This window comes from Stegodyphus dumicola, chromosome 10 (genome assembly GCF_044657685.1).
Source record: "Stegodyphus dumicola isolate Sdum_Otavi_A_Nest chromosome 10, ASM4465768v1".
NCBI lineage: Eukaryota > Metazoa > Arthropoda > Arachnida > Araneae > Eresidae > Stegodyphus > Stegodyphus dumicola.
This window is the reverse complement of record NC_140777.1, coordinates 14,180,421-14,208,134: the sequence shown is the minus strand read 5'-3', so window position 1 is coordinate 14,208,134 and position 27,714 is coordinate 14,180,421.

The window sequence follows — 27,714 nt, the reverse complement described above, 5'->3', positions numbered from 1 at the left end:
TTAAATACCGCTCTTCCTCATTATGTACTCAGAATGATTCTAAAACTACGTTCTGGACGGTAGAAATAAGTTGAAGTTAAGAATTTGACAGGAAAGGAACTTTAACATAAAATTTAACTGTTAATAAAATTAACCTAATCCTTACATTTTAAACCGAATTAATTTTGACATTCTTTTCTTCTTTCCTTATTTTAAGTTAAAAGAATAAAGAATCCAGTAATAACCATAAACCCTTTGGAAAAAGTACTTTGTTTTCTTCGAACTAATATGTTAAATCTTATTCTCCTCTTTTTCGGTAGTAAATCAATCTTTTTCTATTGCAGTCAGCTAAGAATATTCAAGTCTTATTAGTTTTAGCTATATATTTCCATTTTTCACCTGCCAGATAATTTTCATACAACAATCTTCACAAAGTCTTACGCTGAGAAACATGTTTCGGGGTTAGGCGATTATTATCATTTTTGGTTTGTTTTGATTAGCTTTAAATCAGATTTTCTTCAAAACACGAGATGCAACTTTAGATTTAATAAGAATTGTACGTACCTTTGTTGGGTTTAGTTAGTTTAGTTTAGTTTAGTTACGAGTATGCTGCAACCCTCCTGGCCGACAGTAATCGGCCTCATGGTTAACGCAGCACACCCGACGCAGAAAACCAACAAGAAAATAATAATAATAATAAAATAAATAAATAAATAAAAGATTAAAATATTTAAAGTCCTATTCCTATGATAGTCTTATTTTCATTCACAATCCTCATAATTTCTGTTGCATAGCTATTCAAGAATTTTCTTTTTTCAATTACATTTTGTTCATTTATTTTTCCAAATCTCGTCCTCACACTCTCGGTCAGTTGACATTCTTCCATAAAATGAGCTGCATTTCCGTACTTCCCACAAGCCAAGCATTGATCATTGCCCTGGAGATTATATCGTTTTAAATAGGCTGGGAATCTACCATGATCCGTGATAACTTGAATAGTATCTATATTATTAAATAGATCCATTTTTCTTTTTATGGTCAGAATCCTCAAGTAGCCCTTATTTTTATTTGAACCATTCCATTCCCGAGCCCATTTCTCAATTATACTTGCTTTCATTTTTCTCAAGGTAATTCTTCTGGAATCATTATTAGCCTCATAAATATCACCCTCTCCCAGGGCAGCCTCTTTAGCTAGCATATCCGCCCTTTCAGTCCCGATAACACCAATATGTGCCTTAACCCAATGAAAATATATAGCATTTTTCTCTCTTATTTTGTTATAAATGTTTTTTACATCCAAAAGAAGTCTATTGCTTGGTTCCGGATTTGCCAAGCCTTGTAGGGCCGAGAGAGCATCAGAATAAATATGTATTGTAAAGTACTGTTTTAAGTTTTTATAACTCCACCGCAGTGCCTCTCTAATTGCAACCGCTTCAGCTTGATACACTGATTTATTTCCTTCTAATCTTATTTTTCTAGTATAGATTTCGACTTTGTTGGGTATGCATTTTTTACCTTTTTTCGAGTCAGATGTAAAGTTTGACGTTTCTTTCCTTTCATACTAATTATGGGCCCACCAGCGGCCGAGCGGTAAAGTCGCTGAACACTGGTAGTTCGGTCCGAGGTTCGAATCCCACGAACGGGCTGGCTGCATGGGCGTTTTCGTGGTTTTCCCCATGTGTAACGTGTATACGAGCCAGTTTCCCTTAGAGAGTCCTCCACGAAGGCATCCCTCCCCTTAGGCAGATAGTACTAGTGAGCTTTGCCATAATTAAATACACCACACCACACCATACTAATTATGTCACTTCAAATGTAGAAATATTAAAACCATACTTTTCACGTCCTGTAACTGAATAAGAGTATTCCTCTTCGAACAGCGCAAAAATATAGCTTTCAATACATTATTTATTTTTCCGCGACATTTTAAAGAACAAAAAATATATTTAATGCTGCAGACGATGTGTGAACGCTTTCTATACTTTAGGTATGTAGCCGCGCTAGCGGCTAATTATTTGAAAGGTGAAACGGGAAAAAGATGTCATTCAATGAAAAAGAGAAGTTCGAGAATAATTCCCCTTCTACGGCTAAAAAATTTATAGCGGCATTTAACATTATCGAAAATTCTAAACATATGCTATTTTTAACTCTTTCGCATCGAGAGAGAGCAAAATCTCTTTTCCCCAAACATCGAAAACGCCCGTTTCTAAGAATTTCTCCTGGAATGCTTTTCCTCCCCCCATGAGAAATTGAATACTACAGCGCTAACAATACTTACTTAAGTAAAGCCAGAACTTCTTTCTTGGACACTTTCATCCTGTGTGAAGTTCCCCCTTGAGACGGGATTGCAACTTCGGGCATCAAAAGCTAAGCACTGAGAATAAACAAAGGGAAGAGAAGGAGCATTAAAATAATAGAACTACTTTTAGTAGCTTCAAATGAATGATTATATATCATTTAACAACACCTGAAAGCATGAATAATGCAGTAACGTCATGGGAGAAAACACTAGGTAGAAATTATTCAGCCATTTCGGGCGTTCAGCCGATGTCTGAATGCTCGGGCGTTTGAGGCGACTTCGATGTGAAAGAGTTAAACATTTCGCGATTTTGCAATTTTAATTTTATGCATTGTAAATGCGAAGACATTATGTTTGATAATAAGTTTAAAATACAAAACAAGTTGTTTTAATTGGAGTGAGCGAGTACAAGATAAAATAAATAAACTGTTAGCTCAACGAGTGCAAAAACTGCCTTAAGAACCGTCTGGTCCGATGTTACTATATGAATCCTTTAAAATTAATTTTTTTATTTTTTAGATTCTTCCTATGTAAAAAAAAAAAAACACGCCTTAAACTATTTTCTTCCAAATGATGCATACACCAAATTAATACTTAGTTAGTATATTACTGAAAAATCAAGAAACCAGTTTTTTGAAGAGCCTTGGTTCCGTTTCCACGATGGCTTTCCTGTCATTGGAGGTATAAGTCAACCATCACTGCTAGACAGTCAGACATTGCTCCATCCCAAAACCTGGCTTAAAGATTTTGCTTAAGAGTTATAACTTTTCACTTCTGTGCCAACTTTGTATAAGAACTGACCAGTCACAGCGAAACAAAGGCGGAGGGACATTCTGTTTACGGTTTCGATGAGTCAGCTACATATTTACGTATGCCCAAGCCAGGCATGATTAAGGCTTAAATCTTGTCAACGAACCCAATGACTTTAACGACTTGAGGCACAAAGCCACATGACCCAAAAGCCTTCGTCTGAACGAAACCTTAAATTCAAACTAAAAGTGCATAATTCTAAAGCGCATTTGGATATAAGGAAATAGGAAAGGACGAAGAAAAACAGAACTGGTTAATCATTATTTTAAACCATTATAGAATTACAGTGGTGGCCAAAATTGTGGACACTTATGGAAATTTTTATGTTTTTGAAATTTGTATGCTTATAGAAAATGTTACGTTTCGGAAAATTCAAACTTGTATATATCGTTTTAAAGAGAAGTTATTATTGAATTCAATAAAAAACACAAAATTCAATTATTTGCAATACAAAAAAAGTTATATGTACTTTAATATAAATAAAAAAAATCACAGTTATGAAGTGGTTTGTAATGTCTAGCTTTCCTGGCCAATCACTGTTCTTGTTCTGAGAACCAATCAAATGTTAGTAACTGCCAGTAGAAGCTGACATCATGTTTACACTTGAAACAATTCATTATTTTGCTTTGTTCTGTAGAAGGAGGACCTGTTTCTTATACACTGCAATTACAAGTAGGAATTTTTGTCGAATTCGATTAATGTTCGTATCGAATAATGCTCCTATCGAAAATTTGTGGCGAAAATCGATTCATTCTCCTATCGAAAATTTGTGGCACCGTTTGAAAACTCTTGTCGGAATGAGGCGCCGATCAAATAAAAGGGAACTAATTGAGGCTATAATTGTTTCCTGGCATCATGTAATAACGAAAGAAGAGCTTAAAACTCTTGTCAGCTCAATGAAACGTCGAAGTGAAGCTGTAATCAAATGTAAAGGGTACCCTACTAAGTACTGATAACTCACTGCAATCATCACTGTCTAATGTATATCGATAACTATTATCGTTTAACTTTTTCTGTATTGCAAATAATTGAATTTTGTGTTTTGTATTGAATTCAGTAATAAATTCTCTTTAAAATGATATATACAAGTTTGCATTTTCTGAAACGTAACGTTTTCTATAAGCAGACAAAATTCAAAAACATAAAAATTTCCAAAAGTGTCCACAATTTTGGCCACCACTGTATATTTAGAAGCTGATTGGAGCAGAGTAAAAATTCTTTCAGCAGTCACCTGCATTAATGACATGGGTTTGATATCTGAAAATTTATCAATCCGAGGATAGAATAAATTTCAGTTTTTGCAGTAAAGCGCTTATTGAAAATTTCTCATAATATATACCTGATGTTTGATACTGAAAGTCTGAAAGCGCATTAATTTTTTCTGTTTGACGTTTCGAAACTTTTAAATATCTGGCAAACAATATATTTAATTATACGATTCGCTTTTCTACTCAAAAGAGATTATAGCTATTTCCGTCCTTTTGAAAGCTTTCAAACAGTACGCCTTGATGTAAAAGATGCTTATTAACTTTCATTAATTTTAATTAAAGCAGAATCTAGTGCTATTTATTTCATAAAAGCGCTGTATTTAAATACTTTTAAGATCGTTAATTTTAGAAAATGTCATTAAAGTGGCACTAACTAAAGTTTTTTACACCACTGTGTCAATTAAATGTAATTTAATTGTAGTCTTGACATTTAAATATAATAAGATCTTTGAGTTTTCGGCGTTCAGAATTAATTTCAATACTGCTCATTTTTATTAAAAGCACTTTTTTTGTAACAATTGCACTATTTTTTGTTAACGATTTGGAAGAAGTGCATCAGAGTTTAATCGAATCGGCTGTTTGATTTACATATTCACTATACTTGACGTAATTTGTTGCTGGGAATGTTGAAAATTTCTTCCAGAAAGAATGTAACAGTTTTTTTCTCTGAGGTACGTTAAGATTTAATTGAAGATTCCGAAATGTAAGAAGAAATTAATTCATTATCACCTGCAGTGCATAATCTGGAATGAAAGGTGACGATTTACAACATTCTAATTTAATTAAAAAAGTGTTACGAATTTTGTATTTACAAAGCTAATTATCGTAGAATTATAATTAATTAAAAATAGTACTTTTCCGTTTCGCCGGCGCAAATCTCGCCAATTTATTGGCGACAACATACAATATACACATAAAAAATGTTAGTTCTAAGAATTTTTTATTTTAAAGGTATAATATCGTGTAAAATTTTGTAAAAATCCAATAAATAAAAACAATAAATTTGTAAAAAGACATTAATTTAAGAATTTACTAAGCTTTCATGGTTCAACATCCTGATTCGCCGGTTCACATCACGTGACCCCAAGTGATCTCATCTCATGTAAACTACGCTACAAAAATCTAATTGTCTCAGTAATTATCTACAATAATTTCAAGTTAAATCTTAATTTAGAATACAAGTTTAAATGCAAGAATTATCTCATTTCGTACGAATAGCTTACTCAGAAATTATGTAAAACCGCAGTGCTTTACTTTGCATTCTCATTAGAATTGATGAACTTTGCATTCTCATTAGAATTGATGAACTTTGCATTCTCATTAGAATTGATGAACTTTACATTCTCATTAGAATTCATGAATTTAACCCTTGACTTTGCCTTTTCTACATTTTCGCTTTCGGGTGAGGTAGTGTGATTGCATTCTAATTGACTTAATTACCGCGAATGGCCTTAGGGCATAAAATTGAACTATCTGATAAAAATTATATGTACTTGTATGCCAATATTGAAAGAAACAATCAGATCTGATAAGAAATGCGTTGCAATTTGTTTTGAAAATAATGCATAAAAGGTTACCAGCGAGAATATTCCGTTTGGTGTCAGTTGTACCATTATTGGCGACTTTATCGCCTGCGCCGGCAAAACGGAAAAGTACCTTAAAAGTTTTGTATTTTCCCGTGCAATGCTGCGTGAGACAAATTTTAACAGAACTGAAATTGAATAAATGTAATTGACCACCAAGTTAGCTATAACCGTAATTTCATCCTCCTATTGATTTCCAGTAATTTATAGAAACAAAGTACTAGAAATATTTCACAACCGGTTGAAAGCAATAAAAGGCCGGATAGATAGAGAATCTGCTGAAAGCTGATTCGCGAAAATTTTCATGTATCATATTTCCATGAAAATATCCATTTTGACTGCTATCGAATGCAGTTTCACTCTTTGAAATCTGGACCGTTTGCTAAACCGTATCCTCAAGATATCGAACCGCCCGAAATACTTTTCCAGTTTCACAGCAACTTCCTCCCCTCCTCGTCCATTAACGCAGAACATAGGTGTGAAGATTTCGAATGACATCCATTGTACTTTCTAACAAAGATTCCATTAGCCTTTGACCCCATTCTTTATGAAACTATTCTAAAGGTCAGACTAACAAGCTTTTCTGGCTTACTTATGATCACGACTTAGATTTTGTTTATTTCCGTTATTTTCATAGGAAGGAATAAATTGATTAAAACTAAATATAATCCTTAAATTTTTAAACTGAAATTCTATTGCTGTTTAAACCTTAAAAGCACACTGTACCACTAAAGAATCAACAACGAAATGTCACCAGCAAGCAAAAGATAAGAAACCTCTTAGGACAAGCTGTCTGCAGTAAACTGATACAATGCATTTGCGTAAACTGCACCTGCTACTGCATACCTTAGGAGGAGGGAAGAAAACAAGATTACAATCTCGGCCGTTTTCGGGCGGTTCTGGTTGTTTCAATGTAGGGCCGTGTCGGGCGGCTTGATTGTGAAAGAGTTAACCATATTTTTGCGTGACATCCGTACGTAAGGACAGAAGTACATTTTTTATCAAAACAGGTTGCAAAAAGGATTTATAATGGATTCAGATGGGATTTTTTCATGACGTCTGTACGTCAACGAGAAAGTATACTGGTAGAGAGCGTATTGCAATTTTCAACCGGTTCCAACATTAGTGTCACGTGACTGCTGCGCGAATTCCGAAAGTCCGGAAATACTTTACATTGCATTCTCTGGGACGAAAGACTGCTGCTCTGCTTGGTCACATAAAATTTAAGTAAAAATGGTTATTCGCTGCAGAGGCTACAGATGTAAAGAAAGTTTCGTGAAAGGATGACTTGTAACCTTTCATAGGTAAGTTAAAGCTGCATGATTTATTATTTTATTTTCAGTATTTTTGTCATTTTACTAGCTCTGTTGAAATGGTTGGAAAGTTTCAGCCATATTGTATAAGAGAATTGCCGCCGTATATGACATTTTCAGCATGTATTATTAGCATCAAAATGTATTAAATACTGTGACACTATTTACTGGAATCACCCTTTACAAATAATTGAATTTTATGTGTTTTTTCCGTGTATTCCGTTAAAATAGAAAGCTGCGCCAATTGGCGTTAACTTTTTTTCGCCAAGTCGTACGCGTTTTGATTTCATAAACAATTACTGCCTGCAATAAAAAAAGAAAAATGCTATTATTAGCATTAAATTATTGAGAAAAGATTGTGCGATATGTTTACTTTGTTAAAAAAAAGCTGAAGATCTTGATTCATGCAACATTGAACATAAACAGTTAAACAGCATTATTTTAAAAATCAGATTACTTTTATAAAGCTCAATGCTTTATCATTATTTTCTATAAAATCAATTAAAATAATCTGGATTATAATTCTGTCTCATCTACCATGCTGTTAGAAATTTATTGTAATTGAAAAAATGTGATGTGAAAAACTTACCATATTTTAAATAGTATTTAAAAAAAAGGAGAGTGAGAGAATTTTTAACTGTAATATCGTTTTTATCCTAATAATAAATACTGAGTTGAAGTTTGTTACCGTTTGATACATATTCAATATAAAATATTTGTTATAGTTAATAAATTTAGACAAATTTAAATTTAATTTTAACAAATACGCATAAAAGTAAAAAAGCAAATTTAAATCCTAAAAAAAGCCAAAATAATTTTTAAAAAAAATGTGCAAACACATAAAAGATTTAATACTCGAACTAATCTACAATATCATTTAAATTCAGAAGCATAAGCAAATCAAGTGCAAAATCAATCCATTATTTGTTAAAAATTATTTGTTAAAAATTTATTAATTATTTGTTAAAATTAATTAATTATTTGTTAAAATTAATTAATTATTTGTTAAAATCATCATTATTTGTTAAAAATTAAATTTATATTTGTTTAAATTTAAATTTCATTCCTTGCAGCAATGGCGCAAAGAATATGTAATTAAATTTGTATTTAAATTTAATTTTTTAAATTAAATTTAATTTTTTAAATTCAATTTTTTAAATTAAATTCAACTATAACAATGTTATAGTTAATAAGATGTATTGATCCCGGCCATGACATACACATGAGTGTGGAAATCAGTAATTAAGATTGCATTATTTTGTCCCAGTAATATAATCTCAAGAAAAGAGAGTGCATTATTTTGTTCCAGTAATATAATCTCAAGAAAAGAGAGGCAATCAATGGCATAAATACATATAATACAATGTGATTTTCTTTTTCTCTTTAGGATGCAATGCATTAAAATTAAACGAGATTTTTTTACTTTCTCAAATATTATAACAGTAGTGCAATTAATTTTTTAACGTTATTCAAAATTAAAGTTTCCTTCTCAATTTTTTATTATTTATTTTATATTTTCTTCCTAAAATTATTTAACCTAAACATCTTAAACAATGGTGCAAATAATTTAAAGCGATTATTAAAAATATAGATAAAATATTCAGGAAAAAAGGGGTTAAGTTATATCTAAATATAATTGTAAAAAAATCGAACAACCTAATTCGAGGCCGTTGTCTGCTGACTGCTAGCAGACGGAAATAAAAAGCTTTACCTGCCATATCAAAAGCGGGCCAAACTGGCGATGAACAGCCTAAGCTATCACTCCCCAAGAGCGCCAAGAGCATTAGTCACGTGGTATATGTTGGAGACACCCTAGCAGACGAATTCTCTGTGGGTGAGCCGTCTACCTGTTATATGAAGTCGTTGCTGTACGTACGTACGAATGTATCTGGTATAACTCAAAAACGAGCATCCTCAGAACGTTAAAGCTAAGTAATGTGAATAGCTTTCATATTTTGCAACTTTCAACTAAGCAGCACGTATCTTCCTAGCAGCTCACACCTAGCAGCCCATATGTTCGCTAATAACCAGAACTTTCCAACATAACATCTATAGTTTTACATTGTAAGTTTATGATGTACATTTTTTCACTACACTTAGAATTTTGTGTGTAAAACCTACGACTGTCTGTAGAATCTTTTACACCAATTAGATGCCTCCATGTGTTTTGGACACTACGCATACAGAAACGCTCTTATATCTTTTACAGTACTAATTGTACGTATTTTACATGTGCATCACTGTATTGCGTGAATTTTTCTGTGAATTCTGATATCTCGTTTGATTTATTTCATACACAGCTCAAGGTTTAGTTCGGTTTCTACGAATTACGGAACTTTATAGCCAGTATGTCGACACGACTTAACTCTAAGAACGTCCACTACTGGTTCGCCCAATCCTTGCCATTAAAATTGATATTTCCACATTAATTTGTAAATATAATCCCCACGGCTTTGGTCGTAATTTTCTGCAAATTTTGAGGAGCCTTATGCCCATATTTATGCATATCTCACTTACTTAAATGACTTTTTTTCAATTTTGGACTTTTATCCTGATTATGACGTCACTTGTAAATATGTATATAACGATAACTTGCCTTTAATTTAATTGTACCTGTACTTATTTTCATACGTGAGTTTATCTTGTGTATCCCAGCCCTGTGGTGTCTTGCGGTCCTCTCTTGTCACCCTTTATTGCCTATCGCCTTGGAGAACCATGCCTAAAGAAACAATATAGTAATGCCCCCTAGGACACCAATTCAATTGAGCTGGACAACGCCGTACCTATTGTACGATATTTAACCATAGCAGGACTTGCCTGAATCAGTTGCTGAGTTATTGTTGTTGAGAGTTGTTTAGCACCGCGTGCACTGAGATATCCGAATTAGCTTTCTTTTTAGACACGTTTCCCATGCGCTGCATTTTAACGTTTTTAGCAGTTTGAAATATAACTACTGATTATATTGCGTGATATTGTGAACGCCTGCACGAATATCTCTGAGGAAAATTCCAAAGTTCTGATATATTTCTTTTGATAAGAATAAATTTTATTGACTTGTTACCGAACTTGTGCATTCAATCTATTACGGACCTGTACACAAGCAGCAACAATAGCAGAATTTAGATAGCAAAATATCGAACTCAGTTTAACGCATACCTCAAGATTAGGTTAACAATTTAACTGGCATAAATGTAACTGGCAGATCTGCAATGAGACATGACAGTGAAGTTTTATATTTTAATTTCTTGAATTTTATTATGTCTACTTATCTTAAGTTATAAAATGAAAAATATGCAGCGCAGTTCACAAATATTTACAACCAACACTATAATTCGACATATAAATGCGCACCCTTTTTTACTTCCTTGTACGAAGTAAAAAGGAAGTATTGTAATCGCGAAAAGTTTCACGCAGCATATTTCAACGAAAATATCCAATTTGACCGCTATTGAATGGAATTTAACGATGGTTTTGCCTGATATCTGTACGTAAAGACAAAATAAAATACTCTTTTCCATCAAAAAAAATTATAAAATTGTTTTAAAATGAATTATGAAGAGAATTTTTCGTGGCGTCTGTACGAACATATGTACATACGTATCTCGCATAACTCAAAACCGAGTAGCTTCAGAACGTTGAAATTTTGTATATAAGACTGCTATAACATGTAGATGTGCAGCTCGTATTTTGGTTGCAATCGGCCGCCTCAAACGTATATAAATATATTTGTATATATATCCACTCTGCTACCCGGCTCAGTAATCTCATTTTCTTTACTCTTATATGTTTGTAAATTGTACATTTTTTGCTTAAAAATGGTTGAATTATGTTGTTCTTATCTTACGGTTAAGGGTTTTATGCCTTTAGTAAATCTGTGTGCAATATTTTTAGAATTAGCAACAATTTTAAAGTTGTTTAAGTGCCGCTAAGCCTAATACTTTTCTTGATGGCGGCCATTATTTGTTTACATTTGAAACAGCAGGATAGTGGATTTGTTGCCAATCTAAAGAAACTTAGTTTTGCAACAACAAAGATAACGCCTTCATTTATTATTGCGAATTAAATCATGCTTAATCCTTTCTGAAATTTTTTCGAGGAAATAAGTGTTTAAGATTTACTTCGTAATTTTTAATACAGATATTTTGAGTTTTTATGTATTTTTGCCTTGTCGTGAAGGGAGAATTGAATTAATTGAATGAGAACTACTCAATCGTCTGTGAAAAACTGTTTTTTTTTGTTTTGTTTGCTTAATTTCTTTTATACATCCTTCTAGCTTTATTATAGTATTTGAATAGAATATGTGGTAACGATTAGATAAATCTTTAAATGATGTAAATTTTGTGCATTCTGAGTTATAATATGAACGAAATATAATACTGGTAAATGAACCTAGCGCGAGAATGTCGCTATGATAAACAAACAGAATGAATTTTAAAGAATACATTTATTCTACTGTGCTTTATGCGCTGTCGGCGAAGTAGATTTAATTGATTTAATTCAATCCAATACGTTTAAATGAAATGCAAGAAAAAATGCGTATAATTTAATATTCCGTACAAGGAAGTCATGTGGTGTACACATCAGATTTTTTTTACGAAGAAACCTGAAATGGGAAACCTAATATGGGAAATGTTCATATCTTCTGAAATCATTGATTCCAGGATTTTTCCCAGGCTTTCGGATAATGATACACAGCGATAAAGAGCGATAAAGAGAACAATAATGTGTTATCGGAGAAAATGATTGAGGGAGTAAATAATTCTGCAAAGAGGGTAGATTGTATTCAATGCAGGTGTGCACAAGAATATTATTCTTGATTTTTGGAGAAAAAAGAACTTACTTTGGGATACGAATGTACTTTCGACCGGAATGAATTCACAATATTTGCTCTTTCTGTAGGCATTTGAATTTCTGTAGTCATTTGATTCTTATATTTTTTCCCAGCCGCTGAGAAATATCTAGCACCTTCCACTTCTCGAAGCTACTGAAAGGCATATGAGGACCGGATAGTGTTATAGTTACACATAAAAATCAATTACAGTTATTCATTTATAATACAAATTACCAGACCAGAATGTCGCCCAGTTTAGTTTTTTTTAGCGATATCTCTTTAATTGAGATAACCATTTATCTCAATGTTAAATAACGTAAAATATACCCAAGTGTGGAAACTAATGTCGATTTCTGGCAAACTGTGGCGAGAAAAATGAGTCGCCAAAGCCGTCGACAGCTTGGCGATATCTCGCCAATTGAGCCTTATAGACATTTACTACAACATTAAATAGACTTGCCCCTTTAATCTTATTTTTCCGGCAGAGATTCATCTCTTTCAAGCATTTGATGTTATGTTATACAAAAAAATACAACCATTATAAATATAATTTCACTAAAATTATTTACCTATGACCAAAATTCGTAACAACATTAGTTAAAATTTGTGGGTTATGCAAACACTGATCTAGAGAATTACGTAAGAATATTTACAAATAAAAATTCCCCAAAATACTCGTATTTTCATATCTAATAAAAATGAATACTGAAGAATGGAGTTACATGATGAAAAACAGAGAAAATAGATTTGAGGAATCTTATGAAGAATTAGAAACGTTGAATGAAATGTCTTGAACGTTTCTAATTCTTCATAAGATTCCTCAAATCTATTTTCTCTGTTTTCGTCTCCTCCTAATGGAAAAATTTGGCTTATGCCTTGTAATTTTGGTAATCTGTTAGATTTAAATTTTGCAGATTAGAAATCGCATTTAAAAATTACTTCTAATAAAATAAAAAGAGGCTCTCCAATCCGAAGATTTATAACTAAGGCATTAAACTAGCTTGAAACTCCTTATCCACACACTTAACTGCTAATCCCAGAAGATGAGAGTACAGGGATGGGCGGTTTTTTCCTTGCCAGTAGATAGAACTCGGAAGATAAAACTCAAAATTATAATCTGTTATAAACTTTGTAAGGATCCTAAGTTTTACTAACGTTTATTTTATTTTAAAACTGTACTATCACTTCTTATTTTCTACTTCCGGCCAGAATTAAACGTTTTAACTTATTTATGCAAATTTTCTTGCTAACGCCAAGTACTTAAGTTGTGGCTTTTTGCCAAGCAAGAGAGAGGAAGGAGTTATTGGAAGCAAGCCGCTTGCCACTGTAGTTTTACAAGTTTTCACTCGGTTGCTGGTTGCCTTAACGGCCAGATGTTTAGCCCTCTTGATAATTGCAGACGTATCGTACTTTTAGCAGCTCGGCGTACTACATACGTATCTTTCTTTAAATAAAGGCCAATCTTAGTGCTAGGCACTTGTATATTAATTCAAAGTTAGTTTTAGTTAGTAGTTTTTATATTCTTACGTTCAGACCACAAGTGGTTGGTTTCTGTATTCCGAAGTTTCGGAAATTCCTGTAAAGACATAGAAAATAAAGGGTTTCGTATACCCTTCCTGCTTGTATTGTCTACTTCACACATTCTTGAACATAGCTTGAGTAAGCTCTTTGTTCCTATTCAGGACCATTCACGTTTCCAAAGCAAGTCAAAAGAAACACTAGTCCTGATAACTTGCATTGTCCAACTTGTGGTCTATAATCGAAAAATTGTGGATAATAAACCAGGCTGTGGATAAGGTTGTGGATAATAAACCAGGTTGTTGTATCAATCCACATGTTGTGGGTATAGACCATTAAAATAACGACGACAACACAGCTACTTGATGGTCTCCTAAAGTTGATATTATTGTATCACCCAATCTACGGGCTGGCTGCATGGGTATGTTCGTGGTTTTCCCCATGTGTAACGTGTTTACGAGCCAGTTTCCCTTAGAAAGTCCTCCACAAAGGCATCCCTCCCCTTAGACAGATAGCCCTAGTGTGCTTTGCCATAATTAAATGCACCACCACCACCCAATTTACACTAATCTACTACATATTTGGAGGCGGAGCGAGAAAGTCACTAATCTTTTAGCACTTACTAACCTACACTAGACATTCGACAATTCTAATTTCTGCAGCAAGACGACAGTACTTCATAACGTGTTCTAATTCACCTCCCGGTTAGAATTACATCTTAGTTTTAAACTATGCCATTTGTTGTAACAATTTGCAAAAACCTCTAGTCTGAACGAGTATTGTGATGAAACAAAAGATATAAAAATAAATGGTACTATTCCGTTTTGAGGACCGTAAAAATCGCCAAACTATTGCTGATGCCAGTGCTGCTAAAAATAATTGCGGCAACCTTAACGCAAGAAAGAAAATAATGTAATAGTAAATAACTATCTAGGATTTTATTGTTTTAATTTAGATGAAAGGTTAATTTCATATGATACTTTTTTATTATAATAATCTATATAAAAAAAGACTAACATAACAGAATGAAAGCATAAGAGTAAATAAATATTTCAAATCATTATTATAATTTATATATAAAAAAATCTGTGTACACCACATGACTTCCTTGTATGAAATATTAAATTATACGCAATTTTCCCACATTTCATTTAAACATATTGAATTAACAATTAACGAATTTTGAATTAAATCTACTTCGTCGATAGCACTTAGACCACAATAGAATAAATGCACCCTTTAAAGCTCACTATATTTATTTACCGTAGCGAAACTTCGGTGCTACGTTCACTTAACAGCAATAACATTCATTTTACGACTCAGAGTGCACAAAAATTATATCATCTGAAGAATTACCGTAAGTTCTATTCAAATACTATAATAAATCTAAAACGATACATAAAAGAAAATAAGCAAATTAAAAAAAAACTTTTTCGCAGACGATTCGGTGCCGCTTACCTAATGCGTATGCTCTACTAATTAATTCAATTGTCACTTGGCGGCAAGGCAAAAATATATAAAATTCAAAATATTTTCATTAAAATTTTACAGCTATAGAAAAACATAAAACACCAAATACAGTTAAAACAATTAAAAAATATTTTTTACACTTAAAGTTACAATTTCTATATAAAAATAAGCTAATAACTTAAATGTTAATTCTATAATGAATTAAGCATAATTTAATTCACACGCGTTTGCTAGTTTTGGCGCTTTTGCGCATACATTTTCGCTGCAATTTTTTTACGGTCCTGAAAACGGAATAGTACCCAATAAATTTATATCAAACTGAATAAAAATTAAATCCCAAATGTCTCAAATTGTTTGCAGGAACATTAAGTGAAATTTTTTATGTGTTGTAATTAAAGTACGCCATGCGATAAAAGTGCTGCAATTAGGCCATTTTTTTTTATTTCATGTATTTCTAAAATTGGAATTAGTGTTATATAACCAATCACTCCATCAGTGTATCTCAATGAAACGGGAACCTAAGCGAATGCCAGGAAAATAAAATAAGCTGTAATGGTTAAAATGTAAAATTTTATTATATTTTTATCGTAAAATACCGTAAATATAATTTCATTTATTAAGAGCTCATCAGACTATGACCTAATGAAAGAATGGTTTTAGTCATAATATAAGTTATTTTCTCCATCCTTCCGGCACTCCTTCGTGGTGTAACTCGGTTGCTGCTCGAGGCGTATTCGACAGGTCCAGGATCGAGTCCTGCCGAGGGTATTGTATATTTTTAGTTTCATTCTTTAATAAAAAACTAATGACTCTACAGCGGCACGTGAACAAAAACAGTGGTGGATGATGATTCTTCAATCACTAGGATTTGGCGATTTGGTCTCCTAATCCCCAGTAGCCCATTAAAAGAGGGAGTATATACGGTATTTTCTCACTCCTTCTAGCATGCCTTCGTGGTGTAACGATAGTACACCACGTGCACCAAATATTGGTGGTGTAACGATAATACACCACGAAGGCACTTGGCGTGTATTTGACGGTGTCCGCCGATAACATCGCGGACGAAAACGTCGCTTAGAAAACAACGTAAAGCAAAAACGTCGTGCTACAAAACATCGTGGGAGAAAACATCGCAAAGAGAAAACATCGCAGTTCTAAAACATTGTGGTACAAAACATCATCGTCGAAAATAAAGAGCTTCAAAAACTTCGCAGATTAAAAGCACCGCCGTCGAAAATATCGTGGTAGAAAATAAAGTATTTACAAATCATCGCATGACGATAACATCGCAGACATGCTTTTTTCAGGTTTTAATAATTGTAAATGGATATTCCCATAATGATTTGTGAGCGCAAGATGTTAAGAAGGATAATTTTTACTTTCACATTTTTTTATTAACTAATAAATTTTTGCTGAAAAGGTAAGAAGGAAACTTAAGCATAGAAAATTAAATGTAAATTATAGATTACACTTTTCATGAAAAATTACCAGTAAAAACTTTATGAAAAATGATTTATTAATGGCCTTTGTTAGTTAACTATGTCAGTTTAAAGTTCTATTAAGTGCTATAAGTTGCATTAATTTTCTATGCTTAAGTTTCCTTCTTATTTTCTCAGCAAAAATTTATTAGTTAATAAAAAATATGAAAGTAAAAATTATCATTCTTTCCATCTTGCGCTCACAAATCATTATGGGAATATGCATTTACAATTACTAAAAACCTGAAAAAATCATGTCTGCGATGTTATCGTCATGCGATGATTTGTAGATACTTTATTTTCTACCCCGATATTTTCGACGACGATGTTTTTAAACTGCGAAGTTATTGAACCGCTTTATTTTCGACGACGATGTTTTTAAACTGCGAAGTTATTGAACCGCTTTATTTTCGACGACGATGCTTTGTACCACGATGTTTTAGATCTGCGATGTTTTCTCCCACGATGTTTTGTAGCACGACGTTTTCGCCTTGCGTTGTTTTCTCCGCGACGTTTTCGTCCGCGATGTTTTTGCCGCGATGTTTTCGGCTGTAACCGTATTTGAGAGGCCCAGGTGCGAGTGTCGGCGAGGGCATCGCACATTTTTCACATCTTCTGTTTCAAAAAAACTTAATGCCTCTACAATAAAATTTACAGGAAGATATCCAGATGCAACTGTTTCTCGTTGCATAATAAGAACAGATCCATTTTGCATTTACAAGAGGACAGAGACGCTTTAGGGATATCCATACATAGGACGGACTCAAAACAAGATCTCTCAGCGTACAGTTGTAGAGTCATTAGGTTAATTGGAAGCAGAAAAGATGAAAAATACGCAACCGCCTTCGCCGGGAATCGAATCCGGACCTCTAGAATACCGGCCCAGTGTTCAGATCCACTACATTACGAAGGACACGCTAGGGAAGTGGGAGAAATACCTTATATACTCCTCTTTTTAAAGAGCGACTAGGGTTTTAGGGGACCTAGTCGCCAATTCCTGGGTGCGGAGAATCATCATCCACAACCTTTTTAGTTCGGGCGGCACTTGTAGAGTCATTAGGTTAATTGGAAGCAGAAAAGATAAAAAATATGCAACCGCCTTCGCCGGGAATCGAACCACGGACCTCTAGAATACCGGCTCAGTGTGCAGATCCACTACACCCCGAAGGACACGCTAGGGAAGTGGGAGAAATACCTTATAGAGTATGGCTCTGAGGATGGTGGGATGGAAATAGCTATTTTTACATTTTTCGAATTCATTTTGACTATTTTTGCGTGATTTTTGGGTGTCCGCCGATAACATCGCGGACGAAAACATCGTGGGAGAAAACATCGCAAAGAGAAAACATCGTGGTACAAAACATCGTCGTCGAAAATAAAGAGATTCAAAAACTTCGCAGTTTAAAAACATCGTCGTTGAAAATATCGTGGCAAAAAATAAAGTGTTTACATATCATCGCATGACGATAACATCGCAGACATGCTTTTTTCAGGTTTTAATAATTGTAAATGGATATTCCCATAATGATTTGTGAGCGCAAGATGTGAAGAAGGATAATTTTTACTTTCACAATTTTTATTAATTAATAAATTTCTGCTTAAAAAAGTAAGAAGGAAACTTAAGCATAGAAAATTAAATGCAACTTATAGATTATACTTTTCATGAAAATTACCAGTAAAAACTTTATAAAAAATGATTTATTAATGGCCTTTTTTAGTTAACTATGTCGGTTTAAAATTCTATTAAGTGCTATAAGTTGCATCAATTTTCTATGCTTATTTTCTCAGCAAATATTTATTAGTTTATAAAAAAGTGTGAAAGCAAAAATTATCCTTCTTCACATCTTGCGCTCACAAATCATAATGGGAATATCCATTTACTGTCATTAAAACCTGAAAAAAGCATGTCTGCCATGTCATCGTCATGCGATGATTTGTAGGCACTTTATTTTTTACCACGATATTTTCGACGACGATATTTTTAAACTGCGAAGTTTTTGAACCGCTTTATTTTCGACGACGATGTTTTGTACCACGAAGTTTTAGAGCTGCGATGTTTTCTCTATGCGATGTTTTCTCCCACGATGTTTTGTAGCACGACGTTTTTGCCTTGCGTTGTTTTGTCCGCGACGTTTTCGTCCGCGATGTTTTCGGCTGTAACCGATTTTTGTACCTGCAGACAAAATAAAGAACTCCTTATTCCAAAACGGATTGTGAACTATATTCAAAATAGATTTACTCTTGACGTCTTTAAGTTCATCGCATAATTAAAATATAACATTGAGTAACAGTAGATCCTCCAAATAGTAGCAAAATATTTTATCTACACATATATAGAAGTACGTATCCACTTCCCCTTACCCGGCTTAAAAGTCCTTACCCGAGCTTTATCTTCGCAATCGTTGGTTATAGACGTACACTTCCAATCATAGAAGTGTTTTAATAACGCAAATATTCATGTTTTGGCAATGTCACATTTCTGAAAAAAAAAAAGGTAAATAATAACAAACAGAAATCTGAAAGCTTTCAGATTTTACATGACGGTTTTAATAACGTTTTGTGGGTTACCTTCATTTATTAAATGTCATGTTCTTCGCGCTTAAACCATTAAACTTCAGTACGAAAGCAATATCGCAAAATAATTTCATAATGAGCTTATCTTTAGAATTTCCGATACACAGTGACGCGCGGTTTTCGTACAGTGTTGCGATTTCTCACTTTAAAATCATTGAGTTTGTTAATCCAAAATTCATTAAAGGTTTACAAAATATGAAATAGATAATAAAACAAATTCCAAATGTGTGCTTCCAGATGCCCACATTCGGGTGGAAATGTACGTTATTCAAAATTTGAGCGCTTAAGTACCGTTGTTTTATCACAGTGCGAGAAACATACATACATTTATGCAGATTCTTCATTATTTGATTCCTTTGAATATAATACAGGGCTGTAATATTTGGTGTGAACTGTTTGTAAAGTGAACCGACATTTACAGTTTTCAACGCAAAATGCCAAAACGGAATTAATAGCCCTTCTGGGCTAATAATTTTGACAAATAACTAACTCTAACATTTGATACAATCTCCCGAGTCCATTACCCACTCCCTGGTGCTGTACCTGAGGAGAGTTTGAAAAACTACGAGAAGATTGACTTCCGTACGACCAAAATTGATTGCCATATTCAATTCCAAAATTTGCAATTTCGGATGTCATTTTCAACTTGCCTCGAGGGTTCGGTTAATTGAATTAGAATAAATTCGAGGAAATAACTTTAAGTGCTGCAAAAATTCTGTGTAAGTTAATGTTGTATAATTAAGGAAGTCATGTTATACACATTTGATTTTTTTATGTTGTCAGTGGTTGTTTTCTGTAGTGTCTCTTACAACTCTTTACTAGGAGTCGAAATATTTCACAACAGTTTAAAATATTTGTGTTAACTAAATTTCACTTTTAACATAACTCTTGCTTTCGTAACAGCATAAAATATCCAAAATGAAGTTAAAAGATAATTTACCATAACGGATTATAATGATTCTTGGCATTTGCATGTTGTTCACATCGCAAAAATATTAAAATATCAAACAATTCTTTTGAACTCAGAGCAGGAAATGAATATGAAAATGATGTGGATTTGTTTGTCGTTGCTTAAAAATTAATAATAAACTCCTTAAAAGAATTATTAACGAGAGATGACACTATGCCTTTTGAAGTTAATGATTCATGTTTGAAACGTGTTTTTGAAATTACCCTCAAAGTGCAACTAACAATTGCAGAGTCGTTAGAATTTTTTGAAGCAGGAAGTGGACTCGAACCCTGTCGAAAACGCGCCGAGTCTACTTCCGTTACACTACGAAAGCTTGCAGCAAAGAGGGAGAAAATGCCTTACATACTTTCCCCCTTTTTAAAGGACGAAAGGGGTTGAGGGGACCAAATCGGCAGATCCTGGTGATGAATAACTTCATCCACCACCTTTTAGTTCGGGCGCCAGTATGGAGTCATTAATATTTTTTGAAGCAGGAGACATAAAATGAGCAATACCCTCGCCGGAACTAGAACCTGTAAATGTCGAATACGCGCCCAGTGCGTTATCATTACGCCACAAAGGCATGCAGACAAGAAGGAGAAATTACCTTATAAGTGTTTGAAAACTCTTTCGGAAATTATATCAATTTACTGTTAACAGTAACTTGTTAAATGTACTTGCGTTAAACTTATTTCCAACTCATTTTAACTCTTAGTTATTAGACAAAGGAGCCTGTTTGTGTAATTCTGAAAATATACATATTGTAGTGCGACATTAATAAACAGTAAATTAAATAGAATATATACATATTGTAGTGCGACAATATATCGAATACAATATATCTGAAAATATACATATTGTAGTGCGACAATATATCGAATACAATATATCTGAAAATATACATATTGTAGTGCGACAATATATCGAATACAATATATCTGAAAATATACATATTGTAGTGCGACATTAATAACATTAAATTGTTAAGAGGGATAAGTTATTCCCCATAGAAGCTAAGATATTTCCCGTAAGAAAATATGTTGAAGTCGTTTTACTTTTATTCACCGTTTGCTTTGCGTTGTTAGCTTTAAGACTTCCTAAGTATGCAAATATTTGAACTTGGGACTAAAAACAAGGAATAGATTTCAATTTGTCTACTTTTTAAACGGAAATTAAGTGGACTTGTAGCTTGCAGAAATTTTTTTATGCACCTTTAGCTTTAACATACTTTCCTTTTTAACTTCATATGCGAAATTTATTTAGATGAGCGTAAGAAAAAGCTTGAACAAAGACGAAAATGTTTAGTCTGTTGCGCTTATTTGCTTCCCCTTTTTGGTATTTGCAGAAATAGCTGTGTTAGGTTTACCTTAGCAGTTGTTATGTTGCTTTTTATGTGCTCAAATATCAATATCCTTTCTCTGTTGCATTGAAATTTTTTGTTTGCGTCCTAATTCTTTAAAATGTTTTCAAGTTATTGTAGATGGTTTGGGAATTATTGTTAATTTATGTTTAATTCCGTGTTTGCTTTTTTGATGATCACTATTGTACACCTTGCAAAAAGGGGGCAGGGCAGTTCTATATCTCCGGGTCTACTCGACTGATTCGTAACTTGCCTTTGCCATGTCTCGAAAGCGTAACTTAGTATAGTATATACTATTTCAGAAGTCAAACAACAAAAATCAGCGTTATATTTACAAAAATTTCCCAGGACTAGTTTCGATGGTTTTAGCGAACCACCATCCTCAGCTGCAAAATCGCAAATGAACAAGATAGGAATTTTGACACGAATTTTGACAAGAATAGGTATTCTGACACAAAACCGGACTTTTTCTGAAATAACATACCAATTTGTTTGCATATTTCGATTCCACAATTCAAATTATGCCAAATGGCCAAGTTTAATAAAAATTACACGAGGAGTTTTTAAAAAATTAGCTCTCATAGTTTTAGCTCCTCCATGTTAATTGAAGGTGGTCTACATTTATTAATATCTTTTTTTTTTTTTTTTATTAAACTTACTTGAATCCTTTCACATTTCGAAATTTACGTTCATTCCAAATAAAATTCGTCCATATTTTATTACTTATTTTTAGAATTTGTATTTTTAAGTAATTTTTATAAATTTTTCGTAAACAATATTGAATTATAACCTATAAATGTTTTACCATCTTCTTAAAGTAGATGTATTATCAAGCATGGCTGCAAAAATGTTAATGTTTTTTATTCAACATTTTTTAAGACCTACGTGTATTTTACACATTGGCAAGTTTTGAAATTTGGCATATTTGTTATAAGCGACAATAACGACAAATGTCGTTAGAAAAATGCTATGTATAAATGTAAATTAAGTTAAATTTCGACAATCGCTCCAATAGAACAAAGAACTAAAGAACAATCCCCTTTTTTGTTTTGTGCAAGGTGTCCATCTTCCAGAAATTCGAAGCTATTTTTGCAATGATTTTAAGCTTAACTTAACATTGGGTTGGCAAGAAAATAATTTCGGTTTACGCGTATAAATACCACTATGTTCTTTTTTATTACTTCCTTGTACGAAGTAAAAAGGAAGTATTGTATTCGCGAAAAGCTTCAGGCAGCATATTTCAACGAAAATATCCACTTTGACCGCTATCGAATGCAATTTAACGATGTTGTTGCGTGACACATGTACGCAAGGACAAAATAAAAGACTCTTTTCCTCCAAAAAAATTATAAAACTGCTTTAACATTAATTCTGAAGAGAATTTTTCGTGGCGTCTGTACGAACGTATGTACGTATGTACGTACGTACGTACCTCGCATAACTCAAAAACGAGTAGCCTCAGAACTTTGAAATTTTGTATATAGGACTGCTATAACATGTAGATGTGCACCTCGTATTTTGGTTGCAATCGGCCGCACCAAACGTATATAAATATATTTATATATATATCCACTCTCTTACCCGTCTCAGTGATCTCCGTTTCTTTACTCTTATATGTTTGTAAATTGTACATTTTTTTCTTTAAAAATGATTGAATTATGTTGTTTTTATCTTCCGGTTAAGGGTTTTATGCCTTTAGTAAATCTGTATGCAATATTTTTAGAATTATCAACAATTTAAAAGTTATTTAAGTGCCGCTAAGCCTATTTTGATGGCGGTCATTGCTTGTTTACATTTGAAACAGCTGAGTAGTGAATTTGTTGCCAATCTAAAGAAACGTAGCTTCGCAACAACAAAGATAAACGCCTTTATTTATTATTGCGATTTAAATCATGCTTAATCCTTTCTGGAATTATTTCGAGGAAATAAGTGTTTAAGATTTACTTAATTTTTAATCATTTAATTTTTAATAATTAGTAATTTAATTTTTAATAATTAGTAATTTAATTTTTAATAATTAGTAATTTTTAATAGAGCTATTTTGAGTTTTTGTGTATTTTTGGTTTGTCTCGAAGTGAGAACTGAATTAATTGAATGAGAAATAGTCAATCGTCTGTGAAAAACTGTTTCTATTTTGTTTTGTTTGCTTAATTTCTTTTATAGATCGTTCTTGCTTTATTATAGTACTTGAACAGAACATGTGGCAACGATTAGATAATTCTTTAAATGATACAAATTTTGTGCATTCTGAGTTATAATATGAACGAAATATATAAGTGAACCTAGCGCCAGAGTGTCGCTATGGTAAACAAATGCAGTGAATTTTAAAGAATGCACTTATTATATTGTGGTTTCTGCGCTGTCGGCGAAGTAGATATAATTAAATCCAATAAGTTTAAACAAAATGCAAGAAAAAATGCGTATAATTTAATATTCCGTACAAGGAAGTCATGTGGTGTAGACATCAGATTTTATTCCTTTGTCAACCTTATATGTTTTTTTCCTTTGAGATTTTTCTGCTGGTTGCTATAGAAACTAATTCTGGGTAGTTTTGTTTATAACTATTAGTTTACGGACAATTTTAATATTAGGTGCAAAAATGAACATTTTCCACATATTTTACTTTTCAATTTTCATAAAGCCAATAAATCGCCGGAGGCTGATAAAGGGATATGTGTAATATAATCTTGTTCATTGGTTAATAGAACGTATGTGACGGGGATTAGTTTGAAATATTTTATTCTGAGGATTTTTCACTTGACGAATATAAGGAATTTTCTCTCTCCTTTCAGCACTCTTTCGTGGTGAAACGGTAGCACAGTCGGGACGTATTCGAGAGGTCCAGGTTCGAATACCAGCGAGGGCATAGCGCATTTTTCATGTTATGTGATCCAAAAATAACATAATGACTCTACGGTGGCGCCCGAACTAAGAAGGTGGTGGATGATGATTCTTCATCCTTAGGATTTGGCGATGATGATGTCCTAGGATTTAGCGATGATGATGTGAATTAAGAAGGTGGTGGATGATGATTCTTCATCCCTAGGATTTGGCGGCGATGATGATGTGAACTAAGAAGGTGGTGGATGATGATTCTTCATCCCTAGGATTTGGCGATGATGATGTGAACTAAGAAGGTGGTGGATGATGATTCTTCATCCCTAGGATTTGGCGATGATGATTCCCTAGGATTTGGCGATGATGATGTGAACTAAGAAAGTGGTGGATGATGATTCTTCATTCCTAGGATTTGGCGATTGGGTACCCTGATCACCAGTCGCCAGGGGAGTATATATGTGTCAACTGTGTTTTCGCACATCATTTGGATTTTTGCCTCGTGACGAAGGCAGTTTAGTTTAGTTTAGTTTAGTTTAGTTTAGTGACGGAGGACGTGGGCACCACCCCTTTACCATTATGGTTAATTGGTTTAGCGCTCCGTCCACCCTTATCTAAAGCTGACCCACGTTAGGGCCACACGAGATCCACTCATAGAGCACATTGATTAGTGTTACAAGACACAGATATTAAAAATGGTTACATCTGTGTGAACACAGTACTTATGAGTTATGAACATAACTTTAGCAAGTTACACATAAGATTACAATTCAATCCCCTAGCAAGTAATTCTAGCAACTTATGTATAAAGTTTACAATTCAATACATAAAGAAGATATGTCATACATAATGATTATATTATACTGTTGTGATTGATAAGTGACGACATTGTCATTGTGAATTTACTAATGCAAAATTCAACATTTAAACTCAGTATACAAAAACCGAAGACCATACAAATGCTTATATTTCATACATTGCCAACTTAAATTTATAGTGGAGAAGTATAAAATTGCTTACATCTCACATAAGTCTCTAATTATTCTGAATGTCATTGTTAACTTATATATTACAGCTTACTACTAAAGATACAGTTATTATATTAAAATTGGATATTAATACAGTTAAATGAATAATTGCACTTGGACTATAAATACACCATAAAAACATTAATTCTGTACAATTTCTAAAATACAATGATTATATGCGAATATTAAAACAGTGCTTCACTATAAATATACAATGATTCAATACTATTATTTAAATGAATGATAATACTATTCATATTATTAATCATATCTGCCATCTTGACATCAAAATAATTTTTTCATATAGGTGCTTATTACTGAAATGATGTTACATATTACTAGCGAGTAATTCAATAATAAGATATGTACAGTACAATTTTACTTGCACATTGGAAATACTATACAAATAAATAATTCGATACAATGATACCGTACGATTACTCATGAATAATTCAGTACTATGATTCTATACGATTATTCAAATGCAATGATTCAATACAACAATTCTATGCGCTTATTAGAACAAAAATCTTACACAACAGTACCTGAGGATTACTACTGAACAGCAAAGTATTTTTTCTCCCTCCTTTCAGCATGACTTCGTGGATAGCACACTCGGCGCGTATTCGAGAGATCCAGGTTCGAGTCCCGGCGAGGGAATTGCTATTTTTCACGTCTCCTGCATCAAAGTAATCTAATGATTCTACAAGATGACTAACGTGCTGTCGACTCTTCTGATGTTGGTGATGACAAAATTACAGCTATATTTGAATCGAATCTTCGTTTAACTGTGCAAGAGTTTGCAAAGTAGTTAAATGTATTACACACAACAACTGAAAATCATAAAAGATGTCTCAGAGTCTTTAAGAAGCTCGAGATGAGGTTTCCGCATGAATTGAAAGGAATTCACTTAACGTAATGAATTAATATTTGCGAATGAAAATGGGTCATCTACAATAACATTCATCGAAAATTATCAATTACTAAGCATGACGAATCAGCACAAATCATATCTAAAGCTAAATTGCATGAGAAAAAATGATGCTGTCAATTTTCTGGAATTACAAAGATGTTGTGTATTTCGAGCTACTTCCAAGCAACCAGTCGATTAACTCATATGTTTACGGCCAGCAATGTATGAAATTAAAGCAAGCAATCAAAGAGGAAAGGCCAGAATCGGCAAATTGCAAAAGAATCTTTTTGGAATACGACTATGTTGTAACGCGTCACACGTCTTCAGAAACACGTACGAAATGATTGAAAATTGATTGAGAAGTGGTGTCGTATCCTCCTTATCGTCCCGACTTTGCACCATCGCATTATAATTTATTTCTAGTTTACAAAACTTCTTAAATGGTAAAAATTTCGGTAATAACGATGACCTCAAATCGCACTTGGTTGAGGTTTTTGCTGACAAACTGCTGATAGTTCTATGAGCTGATAGTTTTGCTGATAATTCTATAAGCAAGGAATCACGAAGTTACCAGAAGGATGGCAGAAGGCCATGCAACACAATGGAAGATTGGTTTAGAAGTCAACCAACAAAAATCTGCGTTATATTTGAAAATTTTCGAAGGACTAGTTTCGATGGCTTTACCAAACCATCACCCTCAGCTGCCAAAGCGCAAATCATATCTCGTTTATTTATCATATTTCATAATCCAAATGTCCAAAGCGCAAATCGTAACTCATAATTTATCTTATATCGTTCATCTGTGCTTTGGCAGCTGAGTATGATGATTCAGCAAAGCCATCGAAACTAGTCCTGTGAAAATTTGCAAATATAACGCTGATTTTTGTTATTTGACTTCAAAATGAATAATTGTTCGGCGTGTTATTTTCTCTTAATTAAGAATAGAATATATTTAAATTATTAAAGTTCAATTTTTGTACAGAAAATGCCGAGTTTTATTTCATAATAAAAAACGTAAATTACTTTCTTCCCAGCCCGATTTTTTATACTTTTAATCAACTTTTCTAAATAAAAATTAAAGAATTATATTAAAGAAAGAAAGTACTTTTTTCATTATTTTACCTTCAAAACTCTTCCTTCAGACAACTACGTCTTTCTTCATCCTCACATCTCAGTTTTGTTGTTTTAAGGATCTTAGTTTCATGAAATTCTCACTGCAAGCTACGATTTCACCAAGTAATACTATTATTATTATTTACTTGTTCCGCCCTAAGGCACTACACGGAAGGAGGGGTTGCCTTTGTAGGGAACATTCCAAGGGTAACTGTCTCCTTTATAATTTACACATAGGGAAAATCACGAAACGCCCATGCATCCGGTGTCCGCCGATAACATCGCGGCAAAAACATCGCGGACGAAAACGTCGCGGAGAAAACAACGCAAGGCGAAAACGTCGTGCTACAAAACATCGTGGGAGAAAACATCGCAAAGAGAAAACATCGCAGT